Consider the following 15,558-nt stretch of genomic DNA (forward strand, 5'->3'; position numbering starts at 1 on the left):
CGGATTGAAGCGGAGCGAGCAGATCGGATGAGGAGGAGATCATCTGATCGGTCGACCGAACATGGGGATCGGTCGACCGATCCACTTTGGGTCAAACCTGATCCCGAGCTTTGAGGATCTAGATCAGTCCTGCAGAGGCTATAAAAGGAGCATCGAGAAGCAGCTTCGAGATAGATGAAAACTGAACAACCTGTGCTCTTGTATGCGGCTCTGAACGCTCCAACTACACTCTACAACTCCGACAACTGACGATGACTTTCTTCATATGTTTGTACTGTTGTTATAATTCTTTATTCAGTACTTATACTTTAACATTGTAAAAGATCTACGGATTGATAGTGATTGCTCACCGAAAGTGATCAACGATCGCGGACCTTAGAGTAGGAGTCGCCCAAGGCTCCGAACCAAGTAAAAATACTAGGGTCTTCTTGTGTGTGTTTTATTTTCCGCTGCTTTACTCGAACATTTTTGAAAACGATAAGTGAAAGCCACGAGCGCTATTCACCCTCCCTCTAGCGCATCTCGATCCAACAATTGGTATCAGAGTGGGGTCGCTTCGATTTGGTGCAACCACCAGTCAAGCACATCTTCGTGGTGCTTTTTTGTTTTTCAAAGTCGATCAGAACCAGTATTCTTGCCGTCTTCCAATCCAATTTTTTTCGTAATCAATTTTGTCTCGACGTTGGTGCAACACCACTCGAGATCGCGTAGTATTTTCTTTTTAAACCACACTACTAATCCAGGATCAAGTCCTGGGACACGCTTCTTTCTCATTTTTTCGTACTAGATGCCTCTCCAAGAAGGTTTTAGCACCGCTCGCCCACTGCTCTTCATCAGAGATGATTTCAATTACTGGAAGGGATAGATGGAGGCATACCTTTAAACTCACTTTGAAGTTTGGGTAATCATCAAAATCGGTCTGGAACTACCAACTGACGGCACCGACAAACCAATACCATACGAGAACTGAGACGCGAATCTGATCAAGAAAGTATAAGACAATGCCAAAGTGACTTGCACCCTCCAATGCGGACTGACGAAGGAGGAGTTGAACCGCGTCGACCCGTTCTCAAGCGCTAAAGAACTTTGGGAGAAGCTAATTGAATTACATGAAGGAACATCTGATACCAAGGTAAGTAAGAGGGATCTCATTTTCAATAAACTATATAATATTAAAATGCAGGAAGGTGAAACGGTGAGCCAACTACATGCCCGCATTCAAGATCTCCTCAACGGTCTCTATGCAATCGAACAAAAGGTAGAAAACAGAGATATAATAAGGTATTCCCTAAATGCTTTTCCAAGGAATACCTTGTGGGCGTCCATGGTAGATGATTACAAGGTATCCAAGGATCTCTCTTCAATTAAATTAGATGAACTATTTGTAGAATTCGAATTGCATGAACAGATTAACTCACGTCCGGCCGAGAATGATATAGCTTTGGTTGTAGGTACAAGCAGAGCGCGTGAGTTAAAACTAAGACGCAGAATCGAACCGGAGTCAGAAGAAGAACCGGATTCAGATGACGACGACGACGAGCTCACGACCAAACTTGTCAACCATGTGAGGAAGCTCTACAGAAAGAAGAAAGACTTCAACAAAAAGGATGTCAAAAAGGTAATTCAGTCCAAGGAGGCCCAACCGAACTCAAAGATGAAAGTCGAAGTCACCTGCTACGGATGCAACCAGAAGGGGCACATCAAGGCAAACTGTCCGAACCAAAAAGACGTGAAGAAACCAAGAAGGAAGAAGACTCTGAAGGCGACCTGGGACGAGTCTTCTTTAGAAGAGTCGAACAATGAAGAACTCAAACAAACGAGTTTTCTTGCAATGACGGCCCGGGACCAAATCAACGAATCTGGAAGCGAGGATGAATTAGAAGCTGAGTCCGAGAGAAGTCATGGATTCATATCCGTTTTCGAAGGGCCTAACCCCTCTGTAAGTACATCTCGATTATATAATTTGATTAATTATTTAATACATAAATTAGCTAAATCTAATGTTCGGATAAAGTCGCTTCTAAGGGAGGTAACATCTCTCAAAGAAGTGACTCACTCTGAATCCTTGACTAACTTTGTTCAGACTGAAACCTCAACTCAAGTCCTAAAGCTTGAGGAAGAGAATTCCAGTATGAAAACTCAAGTCAAAGATTTGAAGATTGCATTGGAACGGTTTACACTAGGTTCTAAGAATCTTGACTTGATTCTTGAACAACAGAAAGTCGTATACAATCGATCCGGACTAGAGTTTGAAGCTAAAAGGAAATACCGGTCTTATTTATCGCTCGTTAACAGACCTAATAGAAAGGTAGTCCTATCATGGGTACCTAAGTTCAACTTGGCCAATCAAGTTGGATTTGGTCAATATTGGGTCCCTAGGATCAAGTTCATTACCTTGATAGACCATATCGAGGCTATGATCCAGGGGGGCCAATAGAAAAACTATCTTGATAAATAGATAAAATTTGTTGATGATTGTTTATTTCCTTTTCTTTATAAAATGCATGATTATACTAGGATAGATTAAGGATCTAGGCGTAATTTACACTTGATCAGTTAGTCCTAGGAGTTTCAAAAAGAAAATTAAATATATATTTTCTTTTAAAGGCTCTGTCTAGAAGTGGTGGATGTTCTCATACCCAAGAAGGCCTAGTGCCTCGCCACAACCTGAGAGTCAATCTTTGAAATGTGTATTTAATTGACTAATTGGAAAACCTAAGTCTAACTCAAATGTAAATCAATCCTTAGGTATAATCTAAATTAAAAGATAACCATCTCACAAAACTATATAAGATTCTCTGATTGATAACTTAGAATCGAGTAAGATAGACCTAGGATGAACTTAGTCGAATTTATTTAACCTAAGTTAATTTAATCTAATTAATCAACCTTAATCAATTTAATAAATTTAACTTAATTAATTTTAATCTTACTTAATATCATAATTATTTTAAAAATCATAATTAATTTCATAATTATTTTAAAAATCATAATTAATTTCAAAATCTCAATTTATTTGAAAATTATTTTAAAATTCATAATTAATTTCAAAATCTCAATTAATTTGAAAATTATTTTAAAATCATAATTAATTTCAAAATCTCATTTAATCTTATGAATAATTTTAAAATCTTAATTAATTTCAAAATGTCAACTATTTATAAATCATAATTAAATTATGATTAATTTAAAAATCATTATCTACAAAATAATAATTTTCAAATCATAATAATTTCAAAATTCAAATCATTAATTATTAAAATTTTAATTTTCAAATCATATAATAATTAATTTTCAAATTATAGTTAATTCATAATCTTAATGATAATTAATTTTTAAAATCTTAATTAATTCTCAAATTATATTTTCAAATTATGATTTAAAACTGAATTAATTATATTTCCAAAATCTTCAAAATTTTAAATGTTTACTCATTTGAAATTCAAACTCACTAAATTTTCAAACTTTTCTCAATTTCAAATATTGATAAGAATTAAATAAAGTTAACTCCGTCTCACACTCACTCATAATCTGAACATGCTAGATAACATAGAATGGGTAAGATGGAAATTTATGAAAATCATATGTAATAATTGCTATGCTTGGACTCTAGGACCCTAAGAATCTATTAAGGCATTAATTAAGGGGGAGTGAAGGGAGTCAAGTTTTTTTTAAGTTAAAGATTTCTTTTTAAAAGGAATTCAATTGTTTTTAAAATAAACATCAAATATTTCATCAAGTTCAAATATTTTTGTATCTAGAAAAATAAGTTTTTGAAAAAAGTTTTTTTCTAAGTTTCGATGTACTTAACTAAGTTTTTCTTAAAAATCTTTTCAAAAGCTAAGTACTTGATAAAGTTTTTTTTGCAATATTTTTCAAAGAAATCATTTTCTTAGCTAAATATTTTTAGAAGAAAATATTTTTAAAGGCTAAGTATTTTTCAAGCTAAGTACTTAACTAAGCTTTTATGAAAAATCTCTTTAAGCTAAGTACTTAACTAAGTTTTTTTTATGAAAATGCATTTTAATCCAAATATTTAATTGAGCTTTTATCAACATCTTTGATATCTTTTTCAAAAGAATTCAATTGTTTTTAAAATAAACATCAAATATTTCATCAAGTTTAAATATTTTTGTATCTAGAAAAATAAGTTTTTGAAAAAGTTTTTTTTCTAAGTTTCGATGTACTTAACTAAGTTTTTCTTAAAAATCTTTTCAAAAGCTAAGTACTTGATAAAGTTTTTTTTTTTACAATATTTTTCAAAGAAATCATTTTCTTAGCTAAATATTTTTAGAAGAATTTTTTTTTAAAGACTAAGTATTTTTCAAGCTAAGTACTTAACTAAGCTTTTATAAAAAATCCCTTTAAGCTAAGTACTTAACAAGTTTTTTTTTATGAAAATGCATTTTAATCCAAATACTTAATTGAGCTTTTATCAACATCTTCTGATAGTACTCGATATGCAAGATTATGATTTTATATTGGGCATGGATTTTCTGAGCAAGTACGGTGCCTCAATAGAATGTCGTAATAGAAAAGTGGTTTTCCGGCCAGAAGCAGAACCGATGTTTGAGTTTATCGGAGAGCCAAGGAAAGGAACCAAGGAAAGGAACCAAGGAATTCTTATCAGCCTTTAAGGCACAGAAGATGTTAGACAGCGGATGCACTGGGTTTCTAGCACGTGTGGTGGATACAAGTCAAGCGGAGAACCAGAAACTGGAAGATGTCAAAATTGTATGCAACTACCCAAAGGTATTCCCCGATGAACTACCAGGGTTAGCCCTCGATAGAGAAATTGAATTTGAGATCGAAGTGATTCCGGGCACTAAATCGATCTCTAAAGCACCTTACCGTATGACGCCGGCTGAATTAAAGGAACTTCAGGAACAGCTACGGGAGTTACTCGACAAGGGACTCATCCGGCCTAGTCACTCTCCATGGGGTGCTCCGATACTGTTTGTAAAGAAGAAGGATGGGTCTATGCGAATGTGTATAGACTACCGAGCGTTAAATAAAGTGACGATCAAGAACAGGTATCCTCTACCACGGATTGACGACCTATTTGACCAATTGAAGGGTGCCACCGTCTTCTCTAAGATTGACCTGAGGTCTGGCTATCATCAAGTAAAAGTGAAACAGGAAGATAAACCGAAGACGACTTTCGGAACAAGATACGGACACTATGAGTTCATAGTTATGCCCTTCGGAGTGACGAATGCTCCTGCCTTGTTTATGGACATGATGAATCGGGTATTCTCAGCGTTTCTCGACAAATTTGTGATCGTCTTCATCGATGATATCCTCATCTATTCGAGAACTCAAGAAGAGCATGCCGAACACCTGAGCATTGTGTTGTGGATTCTTCAGGAGAAGCAGCTATGTGCAAAGTTCTCCAAATGCGAGTTCTGGCTCAATCGAGTTTCATTTTTAGGTCATGTTATCTCCAAGGATGGAGTGATGGTCATCAATTTTTTTTTTGCTAAGTTTTTATAATATTTTTTTAAGGATTTATCAAAGTCTTTTAAAGCTAAGTTTTTAATCAACTTCTTTTGAAAGCTAAGTACTTAATCAAGTATTTTTAATGCTAAGTGTTTTTTAAGGCGAAATACTTGACAAAACAATTATCTTCAAAAGTTTTGCTAAGTCCTTGGTAAAAGTGCTTACAAAAAAATAATTAACTAAGTTTTTTAAAAAAACCTAAGTGTTTATTAAATTCAGCTAAGTTTTTTATTGCTCAAAACTAAACATTAAATTCATTAAAGTATGTTCTAAACTTAGCTATTTAGCAAGGCATTTCCCAAATGCAACCATTTTAAAGCTAAAAATTTAGCTAAGTTTGTTTTTCGAAAAAGGTATAAAAGGATCTAAGTTTTTGTTGAAAAAGTTAGATATTTTTCAAAATATTTATAAATTAGCTAAGAATTTTCAAAGCTAAATTTTGCTAAGTGCTACTATTCAAGGGAGCTAAATTTTCTATATTTTTCTCTCTACTTGTTTTTTTTTATTTATGTCAAAGGGGGAGAGAAAAGTCAAATTTAAGTAAATTAAGAATTTAAACATGAAAAGAGGAAGCATAGGTGTTGATTTTAAATTATTTCATTTATGCTCATGTTTAACTTTCTGTATTTACTGTTATATTTTTTTGCTTAACTTTGAATCGTGTTGTCATAATCAAAAAGGGGGGATTGTTAGTGCGGGAAGCATCCGACGATCGAACCGATGTTTTGATTACGTCAAAGGGTTCAAGTTAAGTTCGTTTGTTATCTAATGTGTGTGAATGAGGTTGCAGGAAGGTCCTAACTGCGGTTAGGTAGGTGGAAAATCCTAGGGGATGGTAACCCTAGGTAGTGGAAAACCCTAAGGGACGGTAACCCTAGGTGGAGGAAAATCCTAAGGGGCGACAACCTTAGGTCCTAGGGAGTGGTAACCCTAGGTGGTGGAAATCCTTAGGGGGTGGTAACCCTAGGTCCTAAGGGGTGATAACCCTAGGTGGTGGAAATCCTAAGGGGGTGGTAACCCTAGGTCCTAGGGGTGGTAACTCTAGATAGAAAATCCAGTCGGTCTTGAGGACTGGACTGGCAACAGGTATGCTCTCCTGAGTGGAGTAGATGAGGACGTGTTCCCCACGGAGAGAACAGTAGTCGTCGGTTCAACCTATGGTTTCCGGTTGGAAATCCGAAGTAAGAACCGGGCAGCCCTCTACTGCTGGGCTCTATAGTATTTTATGCTTAGTTTAGTTTTCTTTGATAAATTAGGAAACGTTCTAATCTTGGTGTTGGGTCTTCTACTGCTAATACTGACTCTAGGTTTCCTACTGAGGAACTTAGGATTAGGTTTGCCACCACTATCTATATACCTATATGGACTAGGTATCTAGATAGACAATTTTTTATGCGTTCATGTATTCATGCTGTAGAGGTCATTGCCTACTATAATTTGCAGCGTCTGGTTTACTGTACCAGTTCAGTTAACATATGTTTATGTGTTGAACTATATAATAACCTAATTAGAATAGATGGCCTTACATACACCACTAGGGTAGCTGGTACTGATATCACGTTATCCCCTATTGTCATCCGAACCTTTCTCGGATTACGTCCATCTGCATGCACTTTTCAGTGCTACCCCCTAGGGATCCACCATTTGGTGATCCATACTCGCACATTACACTTGACATGATCTCTTCATATTTTTTTGGGAGAGTGTGAGTACCCACAGTTATCCTATTTAGGTCAGTATCCCTTAGAGCCCAGGACTATATCCTTTATAGGGTCTTAGTCTCTTGCATTTTGCCGTTGACCACTCGTGACATTGTGATGATGCATCCCTTTCACTCATTTTTACTGTATGTCTTCTGTCATATATTAGATATAGATATTAGTTTACATATTTTTCATGCCATTATTTACTCAGCTGGACTCATCACCAACAGACGGGTTCACATGCCCTACTGCCACATCTTGACCGCATACATTGCCTCTTTAGATATTGATGTCACCATAGGTAATGTCAGAGCTCTAACTAAGTTTGACATGGTAGGATCTAGGAACTTTTCTTTAGGAGCTTTTCATATAGATGATGAGGGTGTCTTGTCCTGGCGGAGGAGAGCCAGTACTAGCTTGACCCGGACGTCGAGCCACAGCCAGATGCCGAGGGGGAGGAAGCAGGAGTGGATGAGTTCATGGATGCGCACATCCCGCCCCTTGCACTCTAGCCGACCAAGTTACTAGCCTTAAGTCAGCTGTGACTAGCCTTCGGCAGGATGCCACCGACCTTCGACGAGACATGCAGCAAGAGATTTCTAATCTTGGACGAGACATACGACAGCTGGATGTCTCTGATCTTCGACGAGACCTATTCAGCTCTCGCGAGGATGACCGGACTCGTCACACTGAGCTGATAAAGATGTTGCGTTCTCTGTGTTCTGGACCACCCTCCTCATCACCACAATAGATTGGGTTACTATTGTCTACTTGTATTTGCCTTGATTATTGTTTCTATGCATTGTGCATTTTTTACTTATTATTTACAGTCAGTTTTTCTTAGTTTATTTGTTACAATTAGGAATATGTTTAATAGACTAGGACTCTTAATTTCAAAATTGCTTTCAAAAATTATTTTTAAAAATTCTAGGATAAAATTCTTTATTTATTTTTCTCAAAATTTTCCTTATTTTTAGAATTTTTAAAATTATTTTTAGCCTTAGTCTAGATCAAACCTTTAGAAAGCATGCTCTTATAGATCTAGGTCTTGAACATCTCACCAACACACTATGACTATATTGTTTGTGTAGTGCTAAACTTAGAAAGGGGTGAGATGCATAGGCAAATCGTCTGGACTTAAGATGCTTATATCAGTGCATCAATATAAGTTTGGGTGTTAAATATCAAACTAGCAGTAATTATGTTAAGTTTTTCAACTTAGTTACACACTAATTGGATAAACTAACTTAACCTGACTAACCAAGTGAAAACTGCTATCTTCTAATAGTTAGTAAGTAACTAATGGGTAGACAGTTAAGGACAGTTTTTTATTGTTGTCTATTTTGAAATAATGTTAGGTTCAAGGGGAGAATTAATAACTTAAAAAATTATTTTAAAAATTGCTTAATTTTTTTAACATTTTCAAAAACTATAAAGTTTGTAAACACTTCAACTTTTTCACCCTTAGTGTTTTTAAATGATAGCTTTGTAAATCAGTTTGACTGCTATTTAAGTTTTTGAAATATTATTTTAAAAGATATTTAAAAATAAATAAATAAATGTTTTCAAAAGTTATCTTTAAAAAATCTAGCCATTTTCGAAATATTCTTTGAAAAGTAATTTGGATTTTTTAACTGTAAAGTTATTTTCTGCAAAAACTTTTTAAAAATCTTATAAAAAATTAGTAGATTTTGAAAATAATTTCAAAATTTCCTATCTTTAAGGTTATTTTTACAAAAACTTAGAATTATCCAATTATCAAATTTTTGTATCTTTTGGAAATCTTATACTTTGAAAACTGTGTAGATTTGGAAAATAATTTCAACATCACCTTATTTTTAGAAATCATGACATAAAGTTTTTACTTTTCAAAATCACTTTACAAGATGTCTTTAAAGATTATCTTTATGTTAATTAACTTATTTTCTAAAGATGTTTTTAACTCCCCCAAGTAATCCTAAAAATTTTCAATTGACTAAGTTTTTTTTTGGTTACTTTACTTAGCAATTTTGTTCCATGTATTGTCTACTTCCATTTTTTGATGAATGTCAAAGGGGGAGGGTTAGGTGAATTAAGTTAGCAAAATACCAAGCATAACATCAAAATAAGACTAATTTAAAAATCATGTCATTTATTTTTGCATATTATTTTTTTTCCTAATTTAACCCAGGTTGTCATTGCATCAAAAAGGGGGGAGATTGTTGGTGTAAGTTACACTAATGATCTAACTCAAGTTTTGATAAATAACAAAGTAAGTTAAGTTAGGTTTAAATGTAATCTAATGATTTGCAAGAAATCCAGCAAGGTCGATGGGCTAACTAGATAGCTGGTACAAAGTCCAGATAGGTCGACGGACTGACCAGATATCTGGCATGAAGTCCAGCTTCGTCAACGGGCCGATTGAATAACTGGCATGAAGTCTAGATAGGTCGACGGGCTGATCGGATGTTTGGCAAAGCGGTAAGTTAAGGTAAGTCACTGGAGGAGAGTAACTTGGTAAGAATGCGTTCCCCGATTGAGAGAACTGTAGGCGTCGATCCAACTTAGATCCATTTGGAAAATCTAAGTTGAGATCTTGACTAGATTTTGGTCTCGAGGAGATAGAATCTAATTACTACTCTTGACTATAATTGTACTAACACTTGTTTTGTAGGGTAGTATAAGTTTCATTGTCTCATACTAACTTCATTTTGTAGGAAATAAAAGTGACTGAAAAAGTTAGTCCGGACGCTCGGAAGGGATCCGGGCGCCCGGAATTCCCAAAATCGATCTTGTCGCCAGCTTGTAGTGCGTTGATTGGATGGCTGACATCACGGTCCAAGCGCCCGGAAGGGATCCAGGCGCCCGGAATTGGCTATATAAGTAGCCTTCCACTAGGAGCAAGAACAACAACTTCTCTCTGCAACTGCTTTCTGGAGCGCTTCTCCAAAGATGCTCCTGCGACGCTGTGAAGCTTCTTTGAGAACCTGCGACTCAGTTTTTATTTTTCTTGTTGTTGGTAACTTTACTTTTCTTGTACTTATTGTGTAACACTTTGCGAACTATTAGTGGATTGTTCAACGAAATCACTCTCACGTGCGAGCCTTGGAGTAGGAGTCGACGAAAGCTCCGAAGCAAGTAAAACTTGGTGTGTTAGCATTGTTTTCATTATTATTTTCCACTGTGTACTTTGAGTTGATAACAATTTTTCAACAATCGCTATTCACCCCCCCCCCCCTCTAGCATTCTTTTCGTTCCAACACATATTTTTGTAATATTTTTCTGATTTAGCCCTTATGGTATTTAAAGTGTCAATTTAATCCATTGTATTTTCTAACATGCTGACTATGTGAGCATGCATGATTTAATTCTTCTATTTCTACTTTCAATTTTTATTTTTCATTTTTATTTTATCGAAGTCTTCTAATCGACAAGATGTTACTAAAATTCCTTTTAGTTTATCACGTTCCTTTTTGAGTTTGTCAAAATCTTCTTGTAATTTCTTATTCCCAATTTCTAATTTATAAGACATTTTAGTTAGAAATTTTATAAATTTAAATAGCTTATCAGGCGATAAAGATCGTACCTGACTTACCTTGTTGATTTCATCATCTGAGACTCCCCTTGTAGAACTGCTCTCTTATGATGTTTCTCTCCCTTTATCAATGCTCTCGATGCTCATTATGGAAGAGCTTGCTTCGTCCTCTTCTTCTTAGTGACATGCCATTAGTGCGATTCCGGCGTAGGTGTCACGCCCCAAAAGTAGGGTTGTCCGACGAAAATCGGACAACACCTGCCCTGTAGCGGTGACAAATGAACCGGTATACATAGCTAACAGATATATGTATGCAAAATACAATCAACTCGGCTAGAACTAAACACATCCACGCAGATAATAAGCAATCCAATCGGCTGGTAAATCAAACACAATGGAAAACAAAATAACAGAAACAAAATAGCAAAACTACTCACCGTGGGCCGACCCGGCTTGACTCCTCGACAAAACAAAACCAAATACAGTTTAACACAAAGTCCACAATGGATTATTACAATACCAAATTCACAAGTTCAAATCATAACAAAACAATAAACCAAAATCAAAAATCCGTCCTCGGAAGCGATGTGGGACCGGCAGTCAGGATCCTCCTCCAAGTGTACTGACATCAACTACCGGCTACCTGGTGAAATTACCAGTTTATAGGGTGGTGAGTATAAAGACTCAGCGGGTAAAGAATAGATAGTGCATGAGTAAAATAAAGAGCCAGGAATACAACGAGATACAGTCTCGGAAGGATAAATAGCAGATACTACTATGTACATAAAGCATGTAAATCCATACCTGATGTCATATCCTAGGCTAGTAGTATAAAGTCAGAAGTATCACAAAACTACTACAATACTACTCATAACTACCTAGATCACATGTAAGGTATATTGTCAAAGTAAGCAGTGTCCAAGCATATATAATAGGTATGTGATAACAGAAATGCGTAAGGAAACAACTAACAGCATAAGCAAACAACAACGATATAAACATGTAGAATAACAACAACATATGCAGAAATGGTCACCCCGCCCACCTCTCTGCACCACAACCCCTGTATGGTCGAGAGGGTGGATCGGTGACTATTGTACCACTCCAACCGTCACCACTTTCGGGTGACCGAGTGGACAGTTTACATAGTAGCTATCTAGCTACGTCGCAATAGAGTCCCTGCTGCTCACAACTCCAGCCGCCACTACCCATGAGTGACCGAGTGAGTGCATGATAGGACAAGCGACACACTCCCGCTACCACTACCCATGAATGGTCGAGTGTGCGACTCTGGTCAATGACCCTCTCAATCACAAGGGAGACATGGTCGCAGACATGTATGCTATGACATGATGCGGATAATGCAACAGTCATCATACATATACAACAGAAATCAGGTATGCTACATGAAGCCGCATACTCAATATGAAATATAAATAAACAATAGTCAAACAGGTAAACATGTTGTCTAGTATATGCTAATTATCAAAGATAACAACATGAGACTGTATTGATACGAATTCGAGCATCTCGAACATTGAGTGGTCAAGTATCAAGCACACGAAGCGAATATGAGTGGAGTCAAGATAAATACTACATATCTGAAACTAACTCATACACTAAGATCAATAACTAAAGAAGCAAGTCAAGAAGTACCCGCCTCTGAGTGTAGTAAGAATTCGGTGTCCACTTCGTCTCAACACCCACTTCGATCAAAGTCATGCGTCAATGTATCAATTTTAACCACATACGTATGATACTAAATAACTAAGCCAATATTCAAGAGATGTAGTTAATCCGACTCGTTCATAACCCTCTACTAACCCCCATTTCCTAATTTACTCGAACCAATCCAAAACCCTAATTTAAACCATCCCAATTAAGGTTACCAATCAAGATTTAACCCCCAATTACTAATGAGCGAATACAGTATAAGCTATAGTAGATATCTAAATTCCAAGATCTTACCTTAGGACCAAATTTGCTTCTGTTAGCTCTCTGCCAGAATAATGAAATCGCCGGAAATCGCTCGCTAGTGAGGTATGCTGCCACAGATCAACAATAGAGCCTCTACAGGGCTACACACATACACAATCAACCCAATAAACACCTGATCACTTCCAAAACCCAACATCTATACTACAGATCTGTAACCAATACTAAAGATGCCTTACCTAATGACTCAATGCCAGGAATCCACTGCCGAGGAGGCTCGCTGGTGATAACTCATTGCTGAAGATCTTGGCCGAGCCTTCACAGTGAGCCACTGCCAAGAAAGCAACTCTCAGTTACCTAATTCTCCTCTACCGGCCTCAAATCACAGAATCCATGGTCACAGAATCCTACCCGAGACAATTCACAACTCAACATACCTTGATGTCGGAACCCCCAAGATCGTCGGAGATGAGCCCGACTCGATCAGCTTGACTCAGCTGCTGGGAGTACCAATCCTTGCTACCCTTAACCTCCGGAACAGGCGATTCAACCCTCTGTGTCTCCGAATCTTCAAATCTGCTCCTCCTACCGGACGGTAGTCGTACGAAGCAGAAATCCAGAGAGGAGGGCCTCCGGTAACGCTATAGACCAGGGTAGAGGGTTGGGAGTCTTGGGCGAGTGGCGGACTATGCGTCACCGTGAGCTCGGGTGCGGAGTCGCCGTCGCGACGCTGAGTCGATAGAAATCGGGCGAAGGGCGAAGGGTCGGTGAGCTCGGAGGAAGAAAGCACGAAGAAAGGAATAAGGGAGGCGGCGTTTTTTAGGGCTTGGCACTGTAGCTTCTCAAACGGTAGAGTTTATAGAGGTAGGCTTTCATTAATCTATGTTATTATTACTCCTCAAACGGTAATTTCCATTACCACCTTACATTTAAAATTTATACCCTTAAACTCCTCCATACAACCTCCAAATAATTCCAGGAAATTGTCTAAAAATTCCCATAAATTATGGTAGGTTATTCTCCTATGTCGTATCTCATAGTAGGCCTCGATTTTTTATTCTGATGAGGTTTAATCCCACGTCGCTTTTAGGTTCTGGTGCTTTTTCTGGGTTGGTCGCTTGTCCATGCTTGTGTTCTTATTCTTGTCCTTGCTTTTTAATTTTAGACAGTTGTCTTTTGTTGGATCGAGACGCGCTAGAGGGGGGGTGAATAGCGATCATGTCTAATTCGTTTTTCGAATCGCAAAACTATAGGAGTAATTAAAACGCAGCGGAATAAAATAAAGAAACACAAACAGAAGGACACAGAGAATTTACTTCGTTCGGAGCCTGTAGCGACTCCTACTCGAAGGCCCGCGATCCTTGATCGCTTACTGTGGGCAACAACTATAGGCTCGAATAGATTTATAAGTTTAAGTACAAGAAGCAAAATAAAGAATATAAATATAATTTTATACCGACAACTAAACTGCCAAATTGAAGCTCCAGGTCGTTGGTGTAGAGTTGCAGCACTTCGGAATGAGTTCGTTAGCCGTTGAATGCAGAGGAATCGCTTGGATGTTGTTGTCTTGAAGTGCTGCTCGAAGACCCCTTATAAAGGGCATCCAAGGCGCCTTGAAAGCCTCCGAAGGCACCTCCATAGCTCCGAGTCCACCGTGCAGATGAGCGCTGACCATTCTGCGCTTATCACCTTTAAAGGCGCCTTCATAGGTCTTCAAGGCACCTTCCAAGGCGCCTCCATAGCCAACCGAGGCGCCTTCAGCCCTGCTTCACGGCCAGGTCAGCTTTTACATCCGAGGCGCCTCTAAGCTCCATGGAGGCGCCTCGAACACTGTTCATCCGAGGGAAAACTTCATTATTTTGTACCTGCAAGACATGTTAGTCCCAAACAATATCCTGCAACACAAAGTTAGCATAAAACAACAGTATTAATATGATAAAGAATATTATGACAGTCTCCGGACTGTCCGGGTCTGACTTCGGATTTTCGTCCGGAAACCCTAGGTCGACCCAACGCCTACTGTTCCCTCTACGGGCCAGGCGATCCTCCAGATCGACTGGACTTTTGCTCAGCACTCGATGCTTCCGGACTTTCTGTTGGACATCCGCTTCTCGGCTAGTCCAGTCTTTCACCTGGTTCGCGACACCAGAACTTTCCACCTAGGGTTACCAACCCCTAGGACTTTTGCCTGAAGCCATCGACCTGCCAAGACTTTTCACATAGGGTTACCACCCCCTATGACCTAGGGTTACCGCCCCCTAGGATTTTCCCTTTGCCTAACCACAGCTAGGACTTTTCTCCACCTAGGGTTACCACCTCCTAGGACCTAGGGTTACCACCCCCTAGGGTTTTCACCTGCCTAACCGTAGTTAGGACTTTCCTGAAACACTCATTCAACATGTTAGATAACAACAAGACTTAACTTTGAACCCTTTGTCATTATCAAAACTTGGGTTCGATCGTCGGATGCTTCCCACACCAACAATCTCCCCCTTTTTGATTATGGCAACTGATCATGTCCGAACGCTGAATCAACGGACGCTGGGCACGTGGCGCTCTCCGAACTGATGACGAAGAACTCCGGCCGGTCGTAGGGATCTCCGGCGAACCTGCAAGGAAGTCGGGCCGGGAAGGGGTTCCCGGCGACGACCCTCCGACGCTCAAGTCAGGCAAGAGGAAACTATGAAGTGGCTCCGAAGATGCAACAATGCGTGATCGCGTACCTTCGTCGAAGTATGAGGGCTCTTATATAGAGTTGTGGGGAGGCTTGTGCACACTTACCGATGTGTATACGTGTCGTTTCCCATACCATAGTATGAGCTTGTCAGAGGAACATGTCTGACACCATACTGCTACAGTCTGATCACCTCTCCGATGGGACAGCAGAACCTTCCGTTGTACGATTCT

Source organism: Zingiber officinale, unplaced genomic scaffold, assembly GCF_018446385.1.
Source record: "Zingiber officinale cultivar Zhangliang unplaced genomic scaffold, Zo_v1.1 ctg79, whole genome shotgun sequence".
In the NCBI taxonomy this organism is placed as follows: Eukaryota; Viridiplantae; Streptophyta; class Magnoliopsida; order Zingiberales; family Zingiberaceae; genus Zingiber; species Zingiber officinale.